At 41.6% G+C, this 24,512-nt stretch overlaps 1 long non-coding RNA gene across 2 annotated transcripts; it reads right to left on the bottom strand.

Moving 5' to 3' along the window:
* Positions 1 to 1,897: 1,897 nt before the first annotated feature.
* LOC147357077 (uncharacterized) lies at positions 1,898 to 24,486 on the bottom strand. Of its 2 annotated transcripts, XR_015142867.1 has the most exons (4): positions 24,417 to 24,486; positions 19,934 to 20,070; positions 7,050 to 7,189; positions 1,898 to 2,350 (listed from the first exon to the last, which is right to left on the bottom strand). It is a non-coding gene; the product is annotated as an uncharacterized LOC147357077 (long non-coding RNA). The 2 variants fall into 2 exon arrangements; XR_015142868.1 differs by lacking the exon at positions 7,050 to 7,189.
* Between the last annotated feature and the right edge of the window lie 26 nt (positions 24,487 to 24,512).

Below are 24,512 nucleotides of genomic sequence, written 5' to 3'. Positions count from 1 at the left end.
CTTACATTCTCCACCTCACCTTCTGTGAGAAACAATTGAGATAATGTATGTAATATGCTTAACAGTGTTTTGAAACTTTCCAATAAATTGTAGATATTATCCAAAACAAAGAAAAAAAAATCAGTCTCAGACAGAAGTGAGAGTATGGGTTTCCCTGAAAGGGATCACTGTGTACCCTGGAGACATAAATTTAAACACCTGGGGTCCTGGCCCCTACTCAGTTGAATTTTGCTTATGAAAATTTCAGAGCAGAGTGTCCATCCACCCAGAAAAAGAATCCTAATTGCTTTCATCTGATGACACAGTTACATAAAGGAGAGGCCCACCTTGGCTATATAAAGATTAGATCGTCAGCAGTCTCTGCCCACCACCACTTTTGCCTCTAATGTGGGGCCAGCCCCAACTCCAGCTCCTCCTACACTTCTGACCCATCATGCCTTTATTCTGAGCCACCCAGCCACAAAGTCAAAGTCAGAGGACCCCAGAGGAGGGGAGGGCCGTAGATCCTTGTTCCCTTGGGCTCCCACCCAGTCACACTCAGAGGCTGTGATGCCAGACTCTGTGCTGTTGACCAGGCCTATTGCAATATAGCCACCAAAGCAATCTCTGTCCAAGGAGCCGAGGAAGGTTATTCAAGGGAGGATTAGAAATTTCAAGCTAGGAAAACTATTGTACATAGCAGATGTCCTGGATAAGAAGGCATAAATTATCAACCTAAAAATTAATTTGTGGTTGACAAGTAGGAGCCAAGACCCAAGGGGACCTGCCTGGAAACTGTGCTGTGAGTGCCCTGACTTCCTGCTGTGAGTGCAAGCCTTGCAGCACCACAGATAAGATAGGGGACAAATCTTGGGACTCTTGAGCCCCTGGAGGGGGCCCTGGCCAACCAAGCTCCCTGCTTAACATTCCAAATTTTACACTACAAAACAAACAGCATTAACATGAAACCAGAGCTGCAATTTTCTCACAGATTGATGATGATACTAGTTTGTGTCATGGGATTATAAGTGCGAACCCTGAACTGCAATCTTTGAAGTCTCACCCATAGAACGGGGTGCTGCCTGGAACCTCTTTCCAATTGGGACTCCAGATGTGCTGTGACCCGGGACTTCCCAGCGCTGATTAAGTCTGGATGTTTGTCAAAACCCAATTTGGTGATGTATCCTCTGCTCTTTCTATTTCTTTTTCTTTTAATGTTAGTACATTGAAAGTAAGCTAATAAATATTAGTATTATTTATTTGTATAAAACAAGTGGCTTATTTTGTTAATGAATCCTTTGAACCTGAGATGAAAGTGAAAACTTTTGGCAAAACAGTATGATGCCTACCTGTCCTTTCTCTTTTCTTGGACTGCTCAAACTAAATAGTCAACTGGGCATGTAAAAAAATCTCTTTTCATTGCCTCCCCCAAATTCACATACCCAAAAACTAGTGAATTTGAAGATATCAGGTGGGGCCTGTAGGAAGCCTCAGACACTGGCAATTGGGCAAAAAAATATTTGTAGAGCTGCTTGCAAGCAAAACCTTTTATGTCTCAGAAAGTTAACGTTATCTCCTTCCCTAGGATAAACCTGGAAGGTACTGATCGAAGGTTTCTGTGGAAGAAACCTGTTGTTGGAAACTCTCAGAACCTCCCAGACTATGAAAACACCACAGATGACCCGCATTCCCAGGGACTTTTGAGCTCAGAGCTGGATGTCTGTGTTGAAGAGAAGGGAAAAGCCAAGTGCAGGGGGTGACAGAGGAGGAACGGAAGCCCTGCCGCCTGCAGGGGGCTTCCTGTTGTGGCTGTAAGAAGGAAGACCAGGCAGGGGATGGGCAGTCTAGATGCAAAGCTCTGGGGCTGAGTCAAGATGCTTCTAAACTTCAAAGTCAGGATTTCGAAAAGTACCAGACCTTCAGAGAAATGTTCCGTTTTAATCTTGCCTAATATATCAATACTTCTAGATCCCGTGATCAAACCTAGAGCTAGAACCTCCTAGATCGTACAACAGAGGCTGGAGATAAAAGAGGTACAGGGGACAAGCGCTGGGCTTATTTTGCAGGATGTCACAGTTCCTCTGGTTTTGTGCTGTCTGTCCATAGCATAGCCAAGCCCAGACAGGCTGGATGTTATCATTTTGTTTCTGGAGGCAAGAGAATTTCCAGAACCTGGGATTGGGCAACACTCTGGAGTATGAGAAAGCTGGATGTTTAGAGGTGGATGTACAGAGCGGGGAAACTGGGGAAGAAAGGCAGGAGCATCGGCTTCTGTCTGCAGAGGTTGATGTCTGCTTCGTTTGGGTGAACATCTTTGCTCGGCTCAGTGATGTCAGCCCAGCCTAGGAGTCAGGACCAGCCTGCAGAGAGCCTGTAAATTAAGAGCGGAGACAGAGTTGACATGAAAGTATGCACTGCATCTAGTCATTGCCCCACTGCCCCGCTCATCTACCTCCTTCCATTCCACTGTCCCTCCAGTGACACAGGATTAATGACGGGGAAAAACACCTTGTGACAATCAAGGCAGAGATTGGAGGGATGCAGTCACCAGTCAAGGAGTGCCAAGGGCTGCCAACAGCAGCACAGGTGAGAGAGACATGGAACGTGGCCTTCAGAGTCTCCAGGGAGCCCACCCTGCTGACACTTTGGTTTTATATATGTGTGTGTATATATATATATATATTTTTTTTTTAAGATAAATTTATTTATTTTTGGGCTGGGTCTTCATTGCTGCGAGGGCTTTTCTCTAGTTGCCGCGAGCAGGCGCTAGTCTGCAGTTGTGGTGTGTGGGCTTCTTATGGCAGTGGTTTGTCTTGTTGTGAGCGTGGGCTCCAGGGCACGTGCACTTCAGGGGTTGCCCTGAGTGGACTCATTAGCTGTGGTTCCCAGGCTCTAGAGCCCAGGCTCAATAGCTGTGGCCCATGGGTTCAATGGCTCCGAGTATGGAACCTGGGATCTTCCCAGACCAGGGATTGAACCTGTGTCTCCTGCAATGGCAGGTGGACTGTTTACTACTGAGCCACCAGAGAAGCCCTTAATATTTTTATTTATTTATTTGGCTGTACCAGGTCTTAGTTGAGGCCTGTGGGGTCTAGTTTCCTGACCAGGGATCAAACCTGGGTCCCCTGCATTGGAAGCACGGAGTCTTAGCCACAGGGAAGTCCTGACACTTTAGACTTCTGGCCTCCCGAACTGCTGAGAGAATAAATTTCTGTTGTTGTTAGCCATAGAATTTGTGATAATTTGTTACCACAAACTAATACAAGAGAAACTAATATAAGCCCTGTGAAACTAATACAAGAGAAATAAAAACACATCCTCACAAAAAGATCTGTGTGCAATGTTCATAGAAACTTTATTCATAATAGCTCCAAACTGGAAACAGCTCACATGTTCACTGACAGGTGACTGGATAAACGTGGTAAATCCATTCAGTGGACTCATACTCCTTAAGAAAAAGAATAAGTGACTGAGATAAACACCCATATGGGCAAATCTCAGAAGCAACTTGTTGAGAGAAAGAAGCCAGACACTAAAGAGAACATACTGTAACTCCATTTATATGAAACTCAAGAACGAGCACCCACTCCAGTGTTCTTGCCTGGAAAATTCCATGGACAGAGGAGTCTGGTGGGCTACAGTCCATGCGGTCACATAGTTGGACACGACTGAGCACGCATGCATGCACAGGAACAAGCAACGCTAATCTATGGCAGTTGTCTCTGAGGCAACATCATTAACTGGAAAGGGGCCCAAGGGAACTTTTTGAGGTAATAGAAACAGTCTATATCTTGATTGGGGTATGTGTTTCACAGGGGTACAAACTGGTCAGAACTCATCAAAATATACACTTAAGATCTGTGCATTTACTGGGTGTAAAATTTACCTTAATGGTAACTAAAAAAATCCAAAAATAAAAAAAGTGGGGAATACGATTATATGGACTTGAATGTATGTGAGAGTTTGTGTTTCCAGGAAAAAGGTAGAAAAGGGGAATTACTTGGTAATTACTTGGTAAAAGGTAGAAGAGGGTGATTTTTTTCCAAGATCAGATTTCAAGTCTAATCCAAAGTAGTTCAGATAAAGATTTTATTCCTACCTGTAGGGTTGCCAGATTTAGCAAACAAAAATAGGTGTCCAGTTAAATTTGAATTTCAGATGTATAATTTCTTGTATTACTGTATCCCAAATCTTGCATGAGACATATTTGTACCCTACCTATGATTCTGTCATATAGTGAGAATATGCTTGTAATCTGTGAGGTCCAGCCCAGGAAAGGCAGGTAAAGCCAGAGAAAAAAGGACTATCCTAGGAAAGTGAGTGGAAGTTCCTATAGTAGGTATAAGTTCAATGACTGATTGAATCTGTGAGAGCTGATTCTTGGGGACTAAAAAACAAAAAGGGGCTAGGGCATGCAGATTATGGTGTGTGGATGGATCTGAGTCCTCTGTGCACCTAGCAATGGGCTTTGCCTATAAAAGACACCTGAAAAAAATCTGATTTTGGTGCACATAATCTGGAGGACAGGAAGTAGAAACTATGGGTTTGGGATCACATTCACATTGATGCTATTTCCTGCAAAGCTTAGGCAGTCTACAAAGAAAGCTATTTGTTTAAACAGAGACTGCATGAGAGAAGATGATGCTTGCCTTCTAATCATCAAATCCCAGGGAAAACAAAAATGTTCTCATCGCTTTTTTAGAGGTCAGCTTTAAAAAGTCATATTTCCTTTCCATTACTCTCTAGTTCCCAGGGCCATGGTACTTCTGGGAATGTTGGTGTGAGGACACATTGTTCTTCAGTGAGCCTTTTTTTTTTTTTTCTATTTTTGGCCACACAGCACAGCTTGTGGGATATTAGTTCCCCAACCAGGGATCAAACTCAGGCCCCTTCAGCAAAAGCACCAAGCCCTGACCACTGGACCGCCAGGGAATTTCCTCAGTGAGCCTTCCTTAACCTTCATACTCAGTAGGGTGAAGGAGCACAAACCAGATTATAGATGGAGTTTTCTAAAGTTATCTTTTTCCTTATTGAGAACTGTGATTTCCTGATTCACTTGTGCTTTCTGCTTCCAAGGAGGACAGCAGATGTAAAAAGCTCAGGTGAGGGAGCAAGCCCTGGGGCTCTCTCTGAACAGCGGAGAAACCCACCAGGAGCTCAGGAAGCCTGAAGAAAAGAGGCTGCTTTCCAGGGCCCGCCAGAAGTATACTTTGTGATCTCTGTGGCTCCTTGAGGGGTCTTACTGCAGAAAGACTGTTTCTTCATGAGCAAGACCAGGCTTTTGTCTTAAAAAGCAAGCAAACAAATAAAAGTGAAGACTTCCCTGCATCAGGTGACCAGCAAGCACAATTTTGAAGGGAGGAGTGGATTTTAAGATGGAGATTTCCATTTATCAGGGACTGGTTTCTAAAATTCTGGCGACACTGTCATCTTTACTGAGAGCCTCCTATGTGCTTGGTATTGTACTTGATGGGGGGGATATGAAGATTATCAATAAAACAAATTCCTGTCTTAGGGAGTAAGACAGACCCGTGCATGCATCGTTATAATCAAAGCCAGTGGAAGTACCTGGAATTCCTTCATACCTAGATATGTGCTTATTTGTTTAGAGGAGAGAGGGACTGAGCTGGCCAGGGAAAAGGGCAGAGAAGATCTCCAGCTTTAAGACCTCGAATCCCTGCAGACAACAGTACCAGCATCCTTAGAAGGCAATTTTGACATCATCAGTTTTTCTGAATTTTTTTGGGAATCTTACACTTGTCTCCTAACTGTCCCCATAAGGCACTTATCCAAGTATTTCTTCCAGGCACATATGGTTGTCTCCACTGGAGAAATCCAGATATAAACAGTATTCTCATTCATACATTTTCAGTTAATTTTAACTTTCCTAGTGGATTAACTCCCTGGGAAAATGTTTGACTACAACTTCCCTTAATCCAGCTTTTATTATGATACAAAGACATACATGAAATGAGAGGATTATGAACACAGAGACATATCGATAGGGCCCTTAGCGTTGGGATTAAATTATCTCGCATGGGGAATACTTCACCAATTGTTTTACAGAGCATACGAAGGGGGTGCATTTTTGATGGAGAGGGCAACCTGCCTGCCTCATTCAGGTGATGGCCGAGATGAATTGCACAGCCTGGCATCCAGACATTTGAGATCTGGGAAGGTGAAGATTTCCAGTAGCTAGGTGACCCAGTGCAAATTTTCAGGATTTAAGTAACATCAGAAAATCTGATCTCCATGTCCAGCTATAGCAAATATCAGTGGGTTTTGCTGCCCAACATCCATTCATGCCTTTCCTGGAACCTGTTCTAGCGGTTTTTCTCTGGAGAATTGCTATCTCCCTAACTCCTTGTCCTATGTACTTCAGATGACACTGCTTTTGGCTCCAGGTGGCTCCAGCCTGACCAATTACAGCATTGCATTTTCCTAGTCAGAGATTTGGTTCAAGAATGGAGCCAATCAAAGCCAACAACATACAGTTAGACTTCGTGGAGACTACTGAGAGAGCTTTTCCACTAAGTTGATCCTGGAAGTGCCACTAGGCAGCCTGAGAATGAAGCCAGTGTGGAGACAAGCAATAAGGAGGGAACAGGCACACGCCATGCCTGAATTTAGCCCTATTGCTTTTAAAAATTATTTTCAAATGTTTATAAGACATTTTCTTTAAGCAGTTCTAGTTGGGTTTTTTATATTTGCAATAGAAGAAGCCCTGACCTGTACACTAGGTGACAGAGAGCAAGTTTCCTTGGCCCAGGTGCCGTGAATGGAGCAGGTTTAGTGGGCTTCAGAGGTCCAGGTAACTCAGTAGGACTTGGTCTCCAAGGTCTACACTAGTGAGTTCCAAACTTTATTGATGAACAACAGCCACCACAAACATATTAATGGAGCTCCTTACCAAGAAATTCTTGATCACACTATCTAGAGAAATGGAGGATAGGCAGGAATTGATGTTTTTCAAAAGTACCCATAACATTTATCTGTTGCAGCACCCCAAAATTTAGTAGCTTAAAATAACAATAACTGTGTCTGTTCACAGTCCTCGAGGCGCTGCTGACCTGGTTTTTCTGTTCGCTTTGCTTGGGATCCTGATGGGGCTGCTATCATCTGTCAACTCATTTCCTCTCTTGCTAGCAGTTGATGTTGGTTGAGGGTTCTCCACTAATCTAGCTCAGATTTGTCCACATGGTGGCAGCATCTGAATGAGAGAGAGCAAGAAGGAAGGAAGAAAAGGAGAAAAAAAAGAAACTGTGAGGTCTCTGAGGCCTAAACTCATAACCACACAAGACCAATTTTGTTGCATTCTATTGGTCACAGCAAGTCACATGGCTAGCCAGAGTCAGGAGCTGGGAAACTACTCTTCACCACCTAATGGGAGCAGCTGCAAAGAATATGTGGCTGTGTTTAATTTACCATAGTACTCAAGCTTCTTAAGCTTTAATGTAACAAATTACCAAAAACTTAGTGGGTTAGAACAACACAGATGTAATATCTTACAGTTCTGAAGGCCAGAAGTCCTAAAATCAAGTTATTGGCAGAGCTGTCTTCTTTCTGAAGGCTTTATGGGAATCTGTTCCCTTGCTTTTTTCAGCTTCTAGAGGCCACTTTTATTCCTTGATTTGTGTCTCCTTCCTCGAGCTTTAAGACCGAAAACAAGCATCGTATATCCCATCCCTCCCCCCACTTCTGCTTCTGTTGTTACATCTTCTTTTCTAACCCTCCTGCCTCCCTCTTCCATATTATAAGATGCTTGTGATTACAGTGGGCCCATCCTGATAATTTAGGATAATTTCCCTAATTTAAGATCCTTAATAACATTTCAAAGTCCCTTTTAACATATAAGGTGACTTACTGACAGGTTCTGGGGATCAGAACACGGACATATTTGGAAGACAGTATTCTGTCCACCACATTTGGGAATTTTATACCAAGGGAAACTGTCACACAATTCAAAGGATCCAGTGATCAAGTTTGGGTTACCTTGACAGGCTCTGAGAGCTCAGGTAGCCAAAGGACTGAGCTTTAGAATCAAGCAGACCAAGGTTTGGATTCTAGTTCACCACTGGGGGAAAAAAAAGAAACATACTGTGATAGTTGTGATTCAGTTTTATCTGGGACAAAATGAAAACTATATCCCAGGAGACAGCTTCTGTGATAACTCTGAGGGACTGCTCTGAAGTGGTAAGGGGGGAGATGAGTATATATATGATGATGGTAAAGAGGGATTCATGTAATCAAGTACACATTTTGGCAGAAGTTTGCTGTTAGTCACAAGAAACATATGTTTCCTTTTGAGAAGATATGAGAAGATGCAAGAAATTGGGCTTGTAAAACCTTCTCCTGAAAATATCTAACTAAATGAATGCCTGTTCTGCCAGTTTTTCTCAGAGCACAGTGCCTCACCCCTGATTTCCACCCTGAACCCCTTTCAGGGTAAGCCGCAGGGCAGCAACTACAGTGGCTTCATTCTTGCGGTGCCAGATGGCAGGTGATAGGTTTTAGTTGGCAGTGTCCGATCATGGTCATAAATTTGACCGTGGTTTGGGAGACATCTAGTGACTATTTTGTCCCACAGTGTTAAGGAACGGTTATTCCTAGGTCAGGTGAGGCTCTCAACATGCAAACTCAATGTGCTATTACCAGGCCAGGCGCTACTAATATAGTCAAATGTCTCTGAATCACAAGACAGTCTTACTAGTCTATTGTGGTCCAGGACACGATGCCCCCTCGTTGCTTTTTCTCACATCTAGAGTTACACTATATAACCATTGATCTAGTATAGAACTATCTATCTGGTCAACTGCTTCTAGTCCCCTGGTCATCATTTTATCAAACACTCAGTCACACACATTTGGTAATGCAAAAACAACAACTTTGTAAAACAGGAAAAATACAAATGATAGTAGTAATAGTAAGGTTATAAGTAAGAATTTAAGCCAAGAACTTCTATTAGGTGCAGCCAGTATATTCCCAGGTCATCTGACTTAAGTCTGTTCTGTGCCAATCCTTATTTTTAAGGGAAGTTATATACTGGCATTGCCCATAAGGCACCCAACCCAATTCCCTACTGCTGTTAGCTGATTATCCTTTGTATGATTTAATTGTTCCTGACATACAGGAGCCTTTAAATTTAAATGTCCATAGCCTGGTGTTAACCACATAAATATATACTGCAATTGTGGGAGGTTCCTTCTAATAAAAACAGGAGGTTATAGTTTTTGACTGAGATTTGACTCCGTATTCTGACTGAGCTTGAGTGATCCTAAAAGAAAATTCATTTTTATAGTAGGAGTCAGAGCAGTTATTATTAATTGGCCAGGTGAGGGGGTCCCACTTAGTAATATCAATACTGGCCTAAAGAGAACTATAATTTCTTTATTCTAGAATAAATTTTCCTAAGGGTCACCCGGTTGGAACCTTCGAGTGGAGAAATCCACTAAAGTAGGGTATAAGTAGTTGATCATAAACCAAACAATTAGGTTAAATTCAAACTCTGCAGGAGACTGAAATATGTTTGGTTCATAAGCAAAGGTATGAGCAATTATCAGAGTAATTGGTATCCAGGCCTGGTCCAGAACCTTGGGTCAGCTGTCTGCTTCAGATGTCATCTTCTTCTCATTCTGGTCTGGTAGTTTCTCCTCCACTTGAGTCCTGTTTTAAGGTGATTTTAAGGTCAGCAGTCCTTTCTATAGGCCAGTGCAGTGCAGGGGCCCTTTCTAAGTGGAAACATTGGTCCAAGAGGCAATTTCCTTAAGTTTCACTGTGTCTGAGCTAGGTAAGAGTACAGAGTACCTGATAAAGGTCTTTCCATCTAGGTTGGAAATAGTCCGTTCAGTTCAGTTCAGTCGCTCAGTCATGTCCGACTCTTTGCGACCCCGTGAACCGCAGCACGCCAGGCCTCCCTGTCCATCACCAACTCCTGGAGTTTACCCAGACCCATGTCCATTGAGTCGGTGATGCCATCCAGCCATCTCATCCTCTGTCGTCCCCTTCTCCTCCTGCCTCCAATCCCTCCCAGCATCAGGGTCTTTTCCAATGAGTCAACCTTCATATGAGGTGGCCAAAGTATTGGAGTTTCAGCTTGAGCATCAGTCCTTCCAGTGAACACCCAGGACTGATCTCCTTTAGGATGGACTGGTTGGATCTCCTTGCAGTCCAAGGGACTCTCAAGAGTCTTCTCCAACACCACAGTTCAAAAGCATCAATTCTTCGGCGCTCAGCTTTCTTTATAGTCCAACTCTCATATCCATACATGACCACTGGAAAAACCATAGCTTTGACTAGATGGCTTTGTTGGCAAAGTAATGTCTTTTCTTTTTATTATGTTAAGTTGATCATAACTTTCCTTCCAAGGAGTAAGCGTCTTTTAATTTCATGGCTGCAATCTCCATCTGCAGTGATTTTGGAGCCCCCCCAAATAAACTCCACCTCTGTTTCCACTGTTTCCCCATCTATTTACCATGAAGTGATGAGACCAGATGCCATGATCTTCGTTTTCTGAAGGTCAAGTTTTAAGCCAACTTTTTCACTCTCCTCTTTCACTTTCATCAAGAGGCTCTTTAGTTCTTCTTCACTTTCTGCCATAAGGGTGGTGTCATCTGCATATCTGAGGTTATTGATATTTCTCCCGGCAGTCTTGCTTCCAGCTTGTGCTTCTTCCAGCCCAGCGTTTCTCATGATGTACTCTGCATAGAAGTTAAATAAGCAGGGTGACAATATATAGCCTTGATGTGCTCCTTTTCCTATTGGAACCAGTCTGTTGTTCCATGTCCAGTTCTAACTGTTGCTTCTTGACCCGCATACAGGTTTTTCAAGAGGTGGGTCAGGTGGACTGGTATTCCCATCTCTTTCAGAATTTTCCAGTTTATTGTGATCCACACAGTCAAAGGCTTTGGCATAGTCAATAAAGCAGAAATAGATGTTTTTCTGGCACTCTCTTGCTTTTTAAATGATGTCTTTTCCAGCATGCATAATCTCTGGCTGAAGGTCATGATGCATCTGATCTTCATCCAAAGATAGATTACTGAGATAAGCTTCAGAAACAAATTAGAATGTCCTTTTATTTTACAATAATATAACAGTAAGGAACTGACTTGGAACTGAGTCTTAGGCAATAAGTACAGAGATAAATTAACAAAACCAGAATTTTTTTTTATTGAAAGATAATTGCTTTACAGAATTTTGTTGTTTTCTGTCAAACTTCAACATGAATCAGACAGAAGTTACATATATCCCCTCCCTTTTGAATCTCCCTCCTATCTCCCTCCCCATCCCACACCTCTAGGTTGACACAGAACACAGGGTTTCCCGAGTCATACAGCAAATTCCCGTTGCCTATCTGTTTTATATATGGTAATGTAAGTTTCCATGTTACTCTCTCCGTACATCTTACCCTCTCCTGGCCTCTCCCCATGTCCATAAGTCTGTTCTCTATGTCTGTTTCTCCATTGCTGCCCTGTAAATAAATTCTTCAGTACCATTTTTCTAGATTCTGTGTATATGCATTAGAATACTACATTTATCTTTCTCTTTCTGACTCACTTCACTCTGTATAACAGGTTCTAGGTTCATCCACCTCATCCGAACTGATTCAAATGCATTCCTTTTTGTGGCTGAGTAATATTCCATTGTGTATATGTGCCACAGCTTCTTTATCCATGCATCTGTCAATGGACATCTAGGTTGCTTCCATGTTCTAGCTATTGTAAATAGTGCTGCAATGAACAGTGGGATACATGTGTCTTTTTCAATTTTGGTTTCCTCAGGGTATATACCTAGGACTGGGATTACTGGGTCATATGGTGGTTTTATTCCTAGTTTTTAAGGAATCTTCATACCATCTTCCATAGTGGCTGTATCAGTTTACATTCCCACCAACAATGCAAGAGGGTTCCCTCTTCTCCACACCCTCTCCAGCATTTATTGTTTGTAGACTTTTTGATGTTGGCCATTCTGACTGGTGTGAGGTGATATCTCACTGTAGTTTTGATTTGCATTTCTCTAATAATGAGTGACGTTGAAAATCTTTTCATGTGTTTTTAGCCATCCTATATCTTCTTTGGAGAAAAGTCTGTTTAGGTCTTTTTCCCACTTTCTGATTAGGTTGTTTGTTTTTCTGGCATTGAGCTATATGAGCTGTTTGTATATTTTGGAAATTATTCCTTTGTCAGTTGTTTCATTTGCTATTATTTTTTTCCCATTCTGAGGGTTGTCTTTTCACCTTGCTTAGAGTTTCCTTTGCTGTGCAAAAGCTTTTGAGTTTAATCAGGTCCCACTAGTTTACTTTTGTTTTTATTTCTGTTACTCTAGGAGGTGAGTCATAGCAGATCTTTGGTTTATGTCATCGAGTGCTCTGCCTATGTTTTCCTCTAAGAGTTTTATAGTTTCTGGTCTTACATTTAGGTCTTTAATCCATTTTGAGTTTATGTATGGTGTTAGGAAGTGTTCTAATTTCATTCTTTTACATGGAACTGTCCAGTCTTCCCAGCACCATTTATTGAAGAGGCTGTCTTTACCCCATTGTATATTCTTGCCTCCTTTGTCAAAAATAAAGTACCCATAAGTGCATGGGTTTATTTCTGGGCTCTCTGTCTTGTTCCATTGGTCTATACTTCTGTTTTTGTGCCAGTGCTATACTGTCTTGATGACTGTAGCTTTGTAGTATAAGCTGAAGTCAGGAAGGTTGATTCCTCCAGCTCCATTCTTCTTTCTCAAGACTGCTTTGGCTATTTGGGGTCTTTTGTGTTTCCATATGAATTGTGAAATTTTTTGTTCTAGCTCTGTGAAAAATGCCATTGGTAATTTGATAGGGATTGCATTGAATCTCTAGGTTGCATTTGGTAGTATAGTCATTTTCACAATATTGATGCTTCCTACCCAGGAACATGGAATATCCCTCCATCTGTTTATGTCATCTTTGATTTCTTTCATTAGTGTCTTATAATTTTCTGTGTACATTTCTTTTGTCTCCTTAAGTAAGTTTATTCCTAGGTATTTAATTCTTTTTGTTGCAATGGTGAATAGGATTAATTCCTTAATTTCTCTGATTTTTCATTGTTAGTATATAGAAATGCAAGTGATTTCTGTGTATTGATTTTGTATCCTACAACTTTGCTAAATTCACTGATTAGCTCTAGTAGTTTTCTGATACTGTCTTTAGGGTTTTCTATGTACAGTATGTCATCTGCAAACAGTGAGAGCTTTACTTATTTCCTGATCTGGATTCCCTGTATTTCTTTTTCTTCTCTGATTGCTGTAGTTAGGACTTCCAGAACTATGTTGAATAATAGTGGTGAAAGTGGACACCCTTGTCTTGTTCCTGATCTTAGGGGGAATGTTTTCAGTTTTTCACCATTGAGAATATAATGTGTGCTATAGGCTTATCATATACGGCCTTTACTAGGTTGAGGTAGGTTCCTTCTATGCACATTTTTTTGAAGAGTTTTAATCATAAATGGGTGCTGAATTTTGTGAAAGGCTTTTTCTGCATCTATTGAGATTCAGTTTAGTTCAGTTCAGTCGCTCAGTCGTGTCCGACTTTTTGCAACCCCATGAATCGCAGCACACCAGGCTGTCCATCACCAACTCCCAGACTTCACCCAGACTCACATCCACCGAGTCAGTGATGCCATCCAGCCATCTCATCCTCTGTCGTCCCCTTCTCCTCCTGCCCCCAATCCCTCCCAGCATCAGAGTCTTTTCCAATGAGTCAACTCTTTGCATGAGGTGGCCAAAGTACTGGAGTTTCAGCTTTAGCATCATTCCTTCCAAAGAAATCCTCTATTGAGATTATCATATGGTTTTTATGATTCAATTTGTTAATATGGTGTACCACATTGATTGATTTGCATATATTGAAGAATCCTTGCATCCCTGGAATAAACCCAACTTGATCATGGTGTGTGAGCTTTTTGATGTGTTGCTTAATTCTGCTTGCTAAAATTTTGTTGAGAATTTTTGCATCTATGTTCATCAAGGATATTGGCCTGTAGTTTTCTTTTTTTGTATTGTCATCCGTTAACAAAACCAGAATTTAATATCCACTAAAACCTGCTCTTTTCTCTCTATAATTGCCCTCATTTTTACCAAATATAGCTAAATTGAGACGAATTTGTTTGTATATTAAATCTGCTTTTAATAAACTTTGTCTGTTTACTTATATAAGTGTAATTGATGTAATAGGCTCTTTTAAATTGACTGTTAGGAAATGTTCATAAAGAGTTTCAGACTGAACTTTTTTAAAGGTCTCTCAGGGCAAGGAAAGCCATACCAAAGGTTTATCACAGACTTTGCTTTACAAATTTGGGTGAATTCCTCCCTTTTCAAGGTTCCCAAAATATCACCAGCCAGGAGGTTGCCTTCCTCATTCACCTGATAAGGCTATTGGGAACCTATGAGTTTCCAATTTCTGGAGGGCTCAGGTAAAGAGAAAAGATAAATGTTTCAATTCTGTTTACAAATGTCAGTTCAGTTCAGTTGCTCAGTCATGTCTAACTCTGCGACTCCATGAATTGCAGCACGCCAGGCCTCCCTGTCCATCACCAACTCCCGGAGTTCACTCAAACTCATGTCCACCGAGTCAGTGATGCCATCCAGCCATCTCATCCTCTGCTGTCCCCTTCTCCTCCTGCCCCAATCCCTCCCAGCATCAGAGTCTTTTCCAATGAGTCAACTCTTCGCATGAGGTGGCCAAAGTACTGGAGTTTCAGCTTTAGCATCATTCCTTCCAAAGAAATCCCAGGGCTGATCTCCTTCAGAATGGATTGGTTGGATCTCCTTGCAGTCCAAGGGACTCTCAAGAGTCTTCTCCAACACCACAGTTCAAAAGCATCAATTCTTCGGTGCTCAGCCTTCTTCACAGTCCAACTCTCACATCCATACATGACCACAAGAAAAACCATAGCCTTGACTAGACAGACCTTTGTTCGCAAAGTAATGTCTCTGCTTTTGAATATGCTATCTAGGTTGGACATAACTTTCCTTCCAAGGAGTGAGCGTCTTTTAATTTCATGGCTGCAGTCACCATCTGCAGTGATTGTGGAGCCCCAAAAAATAAGGTCTGCCACTGTTTCCACTGTTTCCCCATCTATTTCCCATGAAGTGATGGGACTGGATGCCGTGATCTTTGTTTTCTGAATGTTGAGCTTTAAGCCAACTTTTTCACTTTCCACTTTCACTTTCATCAAGAGGCTTTTTAGTTCCTCTTCACTTTCTGCCATAAGGGTGGTGTCATCTGCATATCTGAGGTTATTGATATTTCTTCCGGCAATCCTGATTCTAGCTTGTGCTTCTTCCAGTCCAGCGTTTCTCATGATGTACCCTGCATAAAAGGTAAATAAGCAGGAAGACAATATACAGCCTTGATGTACTCCTTTTACTATTTGGAACCAGTCTGTTGTTCCATGTCCAGTTCTAACTGTTGCTTCCTGACCTGCATACAGATTTCTCAAGAGCCAGGTCAGGTAGTCTGGTATTCCCATCTCTTTCAGAATTTTCCACAGTTTATTGTGATCCACACAGTCAAAGGCTTTGGCATAGTCAACAAAGCAGAAATAGATGTTTTTCTGGAACTCTCTTGCTTTTTCCATGATCCAGCAGATGTTGGCAATTTGATCTCTGGTTCCTCTGCCTTTTGTAAAACCAGCTTGAACATCAGGAAGTTCATGGTGTACATATTGCTGAAGCCTGGTTTGGAGAATTTTGAGCATTACTTTACTAGCATGTGAGATGAGTGCAATTGTGCGGTAGTTTGAGCATTCTTTGGCATTGCCTTTCTTTGGGATTGGAATGAAAACTGACCTTTTCCAGTCCTGTGGCCACTGCTGAGTTTTCCAAATTTGCTGGCATATTGAGTGCAGCACTTTCACAGCATCATCTTTCAGGATTTGGAATAGCTCAACTGGAATTCCATCACCTCCACTAGCTTTGTTCGTAGTGATGCTTTCTAAGGCCCACTTGACTTCACATTCCAGGATGTCTGGCTCTAGGTGAGTGATCACACCATTGTGATTATCTTGGTCGTGAAGATCTTTTTTGTACAGTTCTTCTGTGTATTCTTGCCACCTCTTCTTAATATCTTCTGCTTCTGTTAGGTCCATACCATTTCTGTCCTTCATTGAGCCCATCTTTGCATGAAATGTTCCCTTGGTATCTCTAATTTTCTTGAAGAGATCTCTAGTCTTTCCCATTCTGTTGCTTTCCTTTATTTCTTTGCATTGATGGCTGAGGAAGGCTTTCTTATCTCTCCTTGCTATTCTTTGGAACTCTGCATTCAGATGCTTATATCTTTCCTTTTCTCCTTTGCTTTTCGCTTCTCTTCTTTTTACAGCTATTTGTAAGGCCTCCTCAGAGAGCCATTTTGCTTTTTTGCATTTCTTTTCCCTTAACAAAATGCAATTCCATTCCTCATACCTTCATTTATTGAAAACACCCTTTCTACTTTGCTACTATATACTGAAATGTTTCATTTATTATTTCTAGTAGCTTAAATTACATATTTAAATTAGAATCCACAACTGTTAAAACCTTACTTTCTAGTGAAGACTAAGAAGTAGGCAATTATGAACTATCATTTACATTTTCATTCTGTTAATTGGCAAACATAAATACCAGCAATAATTTCTAAAGAACTGTGCTCTTTTTATAGAAAATATCTCAATGTGGCACCAAATATTTGGTTTAGTTTCTCCATAAAAGAAAGTTAATTAATAATCATTAACTAATAATTATTATTAACTAATATTATTAACTAATAATCATTATTAACTAATAAATATTATTAACTAATAATCATTAACTAATGTTTAAGTTTCTTGTTTTATTAGAGAATGACTGAGATATTCAATATACTTTCATCATTTAACTTATTTAGCACAACTTTCCCTTGTGGCTCAGCTAGTAAAGAATCTGCCTGCAATGCAGAAGACCTGGGTTTGATCCCTGGGTTGGGAAGATCCCCTGGAGAAGGGAAAGGCTACCCAGTCCAGTATTCTGGCCTGGAGAATTCCATGGACTATACAGTCCTTGGGGTCGCAAAGAGTGGGATACGACTGAGCAACTTTCACTTCACTTCACTTAAAACTTAAAGTTGCCACTTAAAGGTGGTCTTCCCTGGTGGTCAAGTGGTTAAGAATCCAACATGCAATGCAGGGGATACAAGTTCAATCCCTGGAAAGGGAACCAAGATGCCACATGCCGCAGAGCAATTAAGCCTACACACCATAACTAAAGAGCCCTTGTGCCACAACTACTGAAGCCATTTGTTCTGGAGCCCACATGTTGCAACTGCTGACCTCACATGACACAACTAGAGAGTCTTGGTATGCTGCAATGAAAGATCCCGTATAATGCAATGAAGATCCTACATGCTGCAGTTAAGACCCAATGCATCTGAAGAAATAAATATTTCAAACTAAATGAATCTAGTCACAGACATAGAGAACAGACTTATGGACATGAGCAGGGGCAGGAGGAGGAAGGAAAAGATGAGATGAATGGAGAGAGGAGCATGGAAGCATATACACTACCATGTGTAAAATAGATAGCCAATGGAAATTTGCTATATGACTCAGGGAACACAAACTGGGGCTTTGTAACAATCTAGCAGGGTGGGAAAGGGTGGGAGGTGGGAAGGAGTTTCAAGAGGGAGGGTACATTTGTATATATATGGCTAATATCATAAAGCAATTATCATTCAATTAAAAATAAATTAAAAAATAAATCTGGAGAGAGTATTTTTAAGTAGAGATTCCTGAAACAATTTTTCTAAAGAGTTCACCAAAAACCTCTTTCCTCATTTACATTTAATTTATAAAAAATTTCATTATACCAAGTTATTTTTCTTGCTAACAAATTTACAACATCTATAATAAAATCTCATTTGATTTTTATTAAGCCTAAGTACAATAAAGGTATACTTAATGTTGATGACTCTAAGACATGTATGTGTTAATTAAATCAACAAACCTTAATTCCATGTATTAATTTATAACTGAATATTTCATAGTTCATATGAACCTGAAATTCATCCTGGTCTGTTTCCTTTTATATTTCTGAGAATTTTTATAAGTGCTTAATTTGCAATTAAGCCAATTAACTAGAGCTCATTTACAAATTAATTTTGATAATACCATTCAAAGGTAAAGACATATGTGCACATATAGACAGATACAATCAGAGATCTCATAGTTTCATTTTAAAACTTAGTCATGAATCAGGTATTACAATATAAAACTCACTAGTTTATAACAATTGGAATAGGTTAAATTTTAAAAAGTCTCCTCCTTCCTTTTTTTCCCCTCAGTCTCAGGAATGATGATCTATGTAACTGTTCCTGAGAACCCTGGTCTCAAGGCATATTGAGAAGAAAGCAAGTGCTCCTAGAAGGACCTCTTCCTTCAAGAGTCAGAATTTTGAAGAGATGTTTTAACAAGCCAGTCTTCTCTTACAACTGCATAAAGGAGCCCATATTGACTATTTTCAGGGCAAAGTTTTCCTTTAATTCCCAATTAAGTATTTGTAAATTTAAGTTATGTATATACATAAACCTGGGGCTGGGGTGTTAGTCAGAGGTTGGCTTTCTGATACTCCTCGATTTTCTGTTTGAGAGTCTCTATTTCCCATCACTTCATGGGAAATAGATGGGGAAACAGTGGAAACAGTGTCAGACTTTATTTTTTGGGGCTCCAAAATCACTGCAGATGGTGATTACAGCCATGAAATTAAAAGATGCTTACTCCTTGGAAGGAAAGTTATGTCCAACCTAGATAGCATATTCAAAAGCAGAGACATTACTTTGCGAACAAAGGTCCATCTAGTCAAGGCTATGGTTTTTCCAGTGGTCATGTATGGATGTGAGAGTTGGACTGTGAAGAAGGCTGAGCGCCAAAGAATTGATGCTTTTGAACTGTGGTGTTGGAGAAGACTCTTGAGAGTCCCTTGGACTGCAAGGAGATCCGACCAGTCCATTCTGAAGGAGATCAGCCCTGGGATTTCTTTGGAAGGAATGATGCTAAAGCTGAAACTCCAGTACTTTGGCCACCTCATGCGAAGAGTTGACTCATTGGAAAAGACTCTGATGCTGGGAGGGATTGGGGGCAGGAGGAGAAGGGGAAGACAGAGGATGAGATGGCTGGATGACATCACTGACTCGATGGACGTGAGTCTGAGTGAACTCTGGGAGTTGGCGATGGACAGGGAGGCCTGGCATGCTGCAATTCATGGAGTCGCAAAGAGTCGGACACGACTGAGTGACTGAACTGAACTGACTGAACTGATTTCCCATTTTAAAGCTGAATTTGTCAGGGCTAAGATTACTAATAAAATTGTGTGGTAGGCCAGCAAGGTACTTGGTAGCATAAGTCCTCTAGGCATCACCCTAGAGTTGTTTTAGCCCCCTTACAAGGCTCAGTTTCTCCCTCAAGTGGTCCAAGACCACTGTGAATGCTCAGATCACTGAATGACCAATTCTTATACATGAATCCTGGATGAGCAATCTTATAACTAGTAAGTGTGTTTCCCTATGGGACCACTGCACAGTATGAAATCCATAAATTTCTCAGTTGCTGAGAAAGCTTTAACTGACTGAGAGGGATCTTGTCCCTCTTCTTTGGAGCAAAGCTCTCATGTAATATCTTCATTTTTATCCTAACATATTTTAAAGGCAGCCAAATTGAGGGAAAGAGTCAGATCAGTTAGTCTCTTACCTAACTACTCAGCCCAGACCACTCAGTGAATTTCAACTGAGCAAACCCCAGTGTCTTTCAACTTCTCCCCACTCAGTATCTTTCAACTGGATGGGTGTTTTCCCAGTGTCTTTCAACAGACTCCACCTCCCCTCACCAATATCTTTCAGTTGAGATGGGCAGGTACCTGTTATACGCCTCCAAATGAAACTCAGAACCATCAACCAATACAAGAGGGCCAAGAACCAGAACAGACTCACCCAAATTGTCTTGCATTTCCAAGGAGGTGAATAGGTACAAGAGGCCTCTGCTGATACCAATATGCCAGTTCCTTGTAGAGTTTAGGTAAAGGAGAGAAGTTCCCTTTAGGTCCCTTCATGGTCGTTAAAAATATGGACTGGAAAAAAAAAATGTGCGTGAAAGTTGTGAGTTCAGTTTCATTTGGGGTAAATGAGGACTATAGCCCAGAAGACAGCCTCTAAGATAACTCTGAAGAACTGTTCTGAAGAGGTAAAGAGAGAGGTCACATATACCAATATGTGATATTGGTCAAGCACATATTTTGGCAGAACGTTGTTGCTAGTCATGAGGAGTAGATGTTTCCATTGATGATTTTAGTGATTCTTTCTCTAGATATGAGAAGAAATCAGGCTCATAAAATCTCCTGACAAAGTCTAACTATCTGAAGGCCTGTTGTGCTACTTTTTCCTAGAGTACAGAATGCCTCATTCCTGATCTCTACCCTAAACTTTCAGGATGTATTGAAGGTCAGCAACTGCAGTGGCTAGAGACTTCATTTTTGTAGTGCCAGATTGTGTGACAATTTTCAGTTGACACCACACACCAGCTGTGTGAACCTGCACAAGTCATTCATCTTTGAGAATGTCTTCTGAAGTGTAAAATGGGGATAATACCTATCTCACAGGACTTGCATAAGATTTAAATGAGAAAATATACATAAAGTACTTCAGATAGTACCTAGAAAATAATAGACTTAATTAATGGTAATTATATTAGAAAGAGTCCTAGTTTAGGTTTTAAGAATTCGGAAATGTAGTTTCATATGTCCCCTCAGTCATGTAGGTAGAACTAAATTGGGAAGAGTAAGTGAGAAGTGACAGATATTTGGGGAAAAGATAAATATTTCTGGGGTTAGGGATTAAGAAGGAAAAACTTCAGGATTTAGGAGATATAGAACAAAGTGTCTACAGTATTGGAAGACACAAATAGATTTTATTTGTTTTGTTGTTGTTTTCAAGATTCAGAAGGATTAATAGGGGGAACTTTCAAAGCTTGGGGAAGAGAGAGAGGAGGAAGTACAGCAAGTGAAACCATGAAGGCCCCTATGGGTCTGCTGTGGGGCCCTCCCAGGTACAAATGCTTTCCATGTCACCAGTTTCTTGTCTGTAATAAATAGGCATCATTCAGCCTCTTTGACCTTCCCTGAATTCCAATGGGCAGATTCGAACAGTTGCTAATCAGGGAAGAGATAGATTGAAGAAAGAAAGGAGGAGCAATCAAGAAACAGTAGTGCAGTATGGGGCAGTTACTCCTTGGAAGTAACTTGGAAGTAACACTTACTCCTTGGAAGGAAAGTTATGACCAGCCTAGACAGCGTATTAAAAAGCAGAGACATTACTTTGCCAACAAAGGTCCGTCTAGTCAAGGCTATGATTTTCCCAGTAGTCATGTACGGATGTGAGAGTTGGACTACAAAGCAAGCTGAGTGCCGGAGAATTGATGCTTTTGAACTGTGATGTTGGAGAAGACTCTTGAGAGTCCCTTGGACTGCAAGGAGATCCAACCAGTCCATCCTAAAGGAAATCAGTCCTGAATATTCATTGGAAGGACTGATGCTGAAGCTGAAACTCCAATATTTTGGCCACCTGATGCAAAGAGCTGACTCACTGGAAAAGACTCTGATGCTGGGAAAGATCGAAGGCATGAGAAGGGGATGACAGAGGTTTGAGATGGTTGGATGGCATCACCGACTCAATGGACATGAGTTTGAGTAAACTTCGGGAGTTGGTGATGGACAGGGAGGCCTGGCGTGCTGCAGTCCATGGGGTCGCAAAGAGTCAGACACGACTGAGCGACTGAACTGAACTGAGATGAATTTAAACCTAAACCACCAACAGGCTTTTCATCACAAAATTCCAGGTGCATGTGGTTACAGGAATATTTTCTTAATCTATACATTTAAAACTGTTACAAACCCATTTTGAATGCTTTGATTTTTGAAGACTCAGGAATAGTTCCATTTTTTGTTTGTTTATTTATTATAGGTTCCTTATTTTGCAAATATATTAGAACTGGCTTCAAAGAGCAGGCAAGTATCTTGTATGATATTTAGCCAATCCATAATAGGTAAATCTGGCTGTAGCTGCCCTGAGAGAGACAATGGAAATATTAACCACTCTTAGGGGGAGCTTGGGAGTGTAAGCAGATAGGGTAGGATGGTCCTTGAAGAAGAACCAGGCAAGGCTTTTTTGACCGAAGCTATTTGGTGATCTAGGTCTGGCCACAATGTTTGCCCCTGAGCAGGTCTCAGTAATCAATGATCTTAAGAGAAGAAAAGAATGAATAAACATTGCCTGTTATTAGGCAAGAGAAATTGTAAAGACTCCCAGTTCTCTTTCAATGACAAAGATTAAGCTGAAGTGCTCAACAACCAGATCTACTGGAACCTAAAGGATAATGATGTTGACCTTTTATAAACTATGACTTCAATCAACTAAAGCTTGAACTCTGTCAACCACCCAAGCCCTTTCATGAATATACTTAAAACTTCCCCAGTTTTGCAGTTCTGGGAGACACTGCTTTGCGGAAGATCCCCAGTGTTCTCCTTACTTGCTGCAAGTAATAAATCCTTCCTTCTCTCTCTCTGACTTGGTTGGGTCTTGTGGCTCAACACCCACCAAGAGGTGAACTCAGTATGGAGGCTCCTGCTGGCTCCCTCACTGGGCTTTAATCCAGTCACACTGTTATGAAACAGGGGCTCTGAAGAAATTACTTGGGTCACTAAGGTCAGAGACTCATAAAGTTCCAGCATCCTCAAGGAATCCTCACTCCCTTGACCTTAAGATTAACAGACTAAAGATAAAGGAGTCCTCTGTGCTTCCCACCTCAGGGGCAGGAAGAAGAGCAGAAATGCTTCAAGAAGGCTTATGCAGATATGTCTTGAAACAGACTTGGAAAGATCAATGATTCAGAATGAGGTAAGCAAACTTGTTGAGGCAAGTCCCATTCAAATGTTCAAGGCAGTAAAGTGGTCTGAGGTGTCCACAGAAGTACTAAGAACAATAATTAAACAGAATTTCGCAATCTTTTCCAAACCTTTTGCTGCCATGGGACTTTTCCTTCAAACAAGCTTCTGTCGGAGTCCAAATACAAACCCATGTGAAAGCAGGTTGCTCTAGTTTCAGAAGGGTCGGGGAGGGGTTGGGCACGGTTTAAAAAAAAAAAAAAAAAGTCTATTAATAAAATTAGAAAATTGTAAATCATCATGGGAGAAAACCTTTGAATTCATATTTATATCATAGTCTAAAGAAACACTGATCAGAAAGTGAAGTTCCCCAAACCGACACTTCATTAGTTTTTAAAGTGAAGAGCTTTTGGATTTTAAGGACATTTTTACTTAAGGCTGGAGAAGGAAATGGCAACCCACTCCAGTACTCTTGCCTGGAAAATCCCATGGACGGAGCCTGGCGGACTACAGTCCATGGGGTCGCAAAGAGTCGGACACGACTGAGCGACTTCACTTACTTAAAGGCATGGGAATAGGGAATATGATTTTTAGTCACATGGAAATGAGCCTTGGATGGAAATTTTCAGATTTAAGGACTGTGTTCTGCAGGCCCGGGGCAATGAGTCCCCAGGCCCCACCAGGTGGCGCGCATATTCGGCATTTCCAGAACGTTTAGTTCTCTAACTCTAGGGTCAGACGGCCTGCCTCGTGCTTTGTAGGTTTAGGAAATCCGATTGGATGTCACGCTGGAGAAAATAACACTTCTGTTCTTCTGTTGTAAACTTCTTCCCTTTCACTTTCGTCCCAACTAGACAAATCCGCCTAACCTTGGTGTTGCCAAGGCGTCTTAACGTTTCAGAAAAGGAAGGGGTAAAAAAATCCCAGCCATTCCAAGCAGTAAGACCAGAAGAAACTTCTGGCGGCGTCTGGCGCACCAGGAGGAAGCCTGGTAAGCTGGAGACGTTTTAGTTTAAGGCTTCGCCAACCACGTGATCGTCTCTGGACTCAGTTTCTTCATCTTTAACATGGCTCTGAGCCATACCAGCCCGTGGCATCCGTGGCAGGGTAGTCGGACCAACCTCAGCTTAAGTTATATAATTCCTAGTTAAATCTATGTAAAAGTGGGATGTCATCTGGTATGGTTAAATGAAAACTTTCGTCGCGCCGGAAGTGTCACAGACAAAAATGGGTTTATTATTATTGCGTCCCTTCGTTAACTCATTACCCTCCGGAGGGATGCCCCCTCAGTCTGACAAAGTACCCATTTTCCCCCCTCATTCTTTTAAAATTCATATTCAAGGGAGGTTTTAGAACTCCAAGCTGAAACGTGTTAAGGGACAGATGGCCGTGAGGGGCCAGCGGCACTTCGGAAAGCGAGGGCGGTTACTTCACAAACGCTCCGTCAGGGCCTTTCTCCCTCCACAGCCCCGGCCCCCAGCCCTCAGACTGCGGCCAGAGGACCTCCGCCGCCCTGAAGGTAGCCTCCCACTCCCTACCTCCTGAGGTTGCTCCACAGGCGCTTCCCGGAGGCGCGCCCCGCGGCGGGGAACGCTCGGCCCCGCCCCCGTGCGTCACCGCGTACTAGCGCAGAG

Source organism: Bos grunniens, chromosome 16, assembly GCF_055505025.1.
Source record: "Bos grunniens cultivar Pamir isolate PY7600 chromosome 16, Bosgru_T2T1.0, whole genome shotgun sequence".
Taxonomy (NCBI): Eukaryota; Metazoa; Chordata; class Mammalia; order Artiodactyla; family Bovidae; genus Bos; species Bos grunniens.
This window is presented reverse-complemented; position numbering and strand designations above follow the sequence as displayed.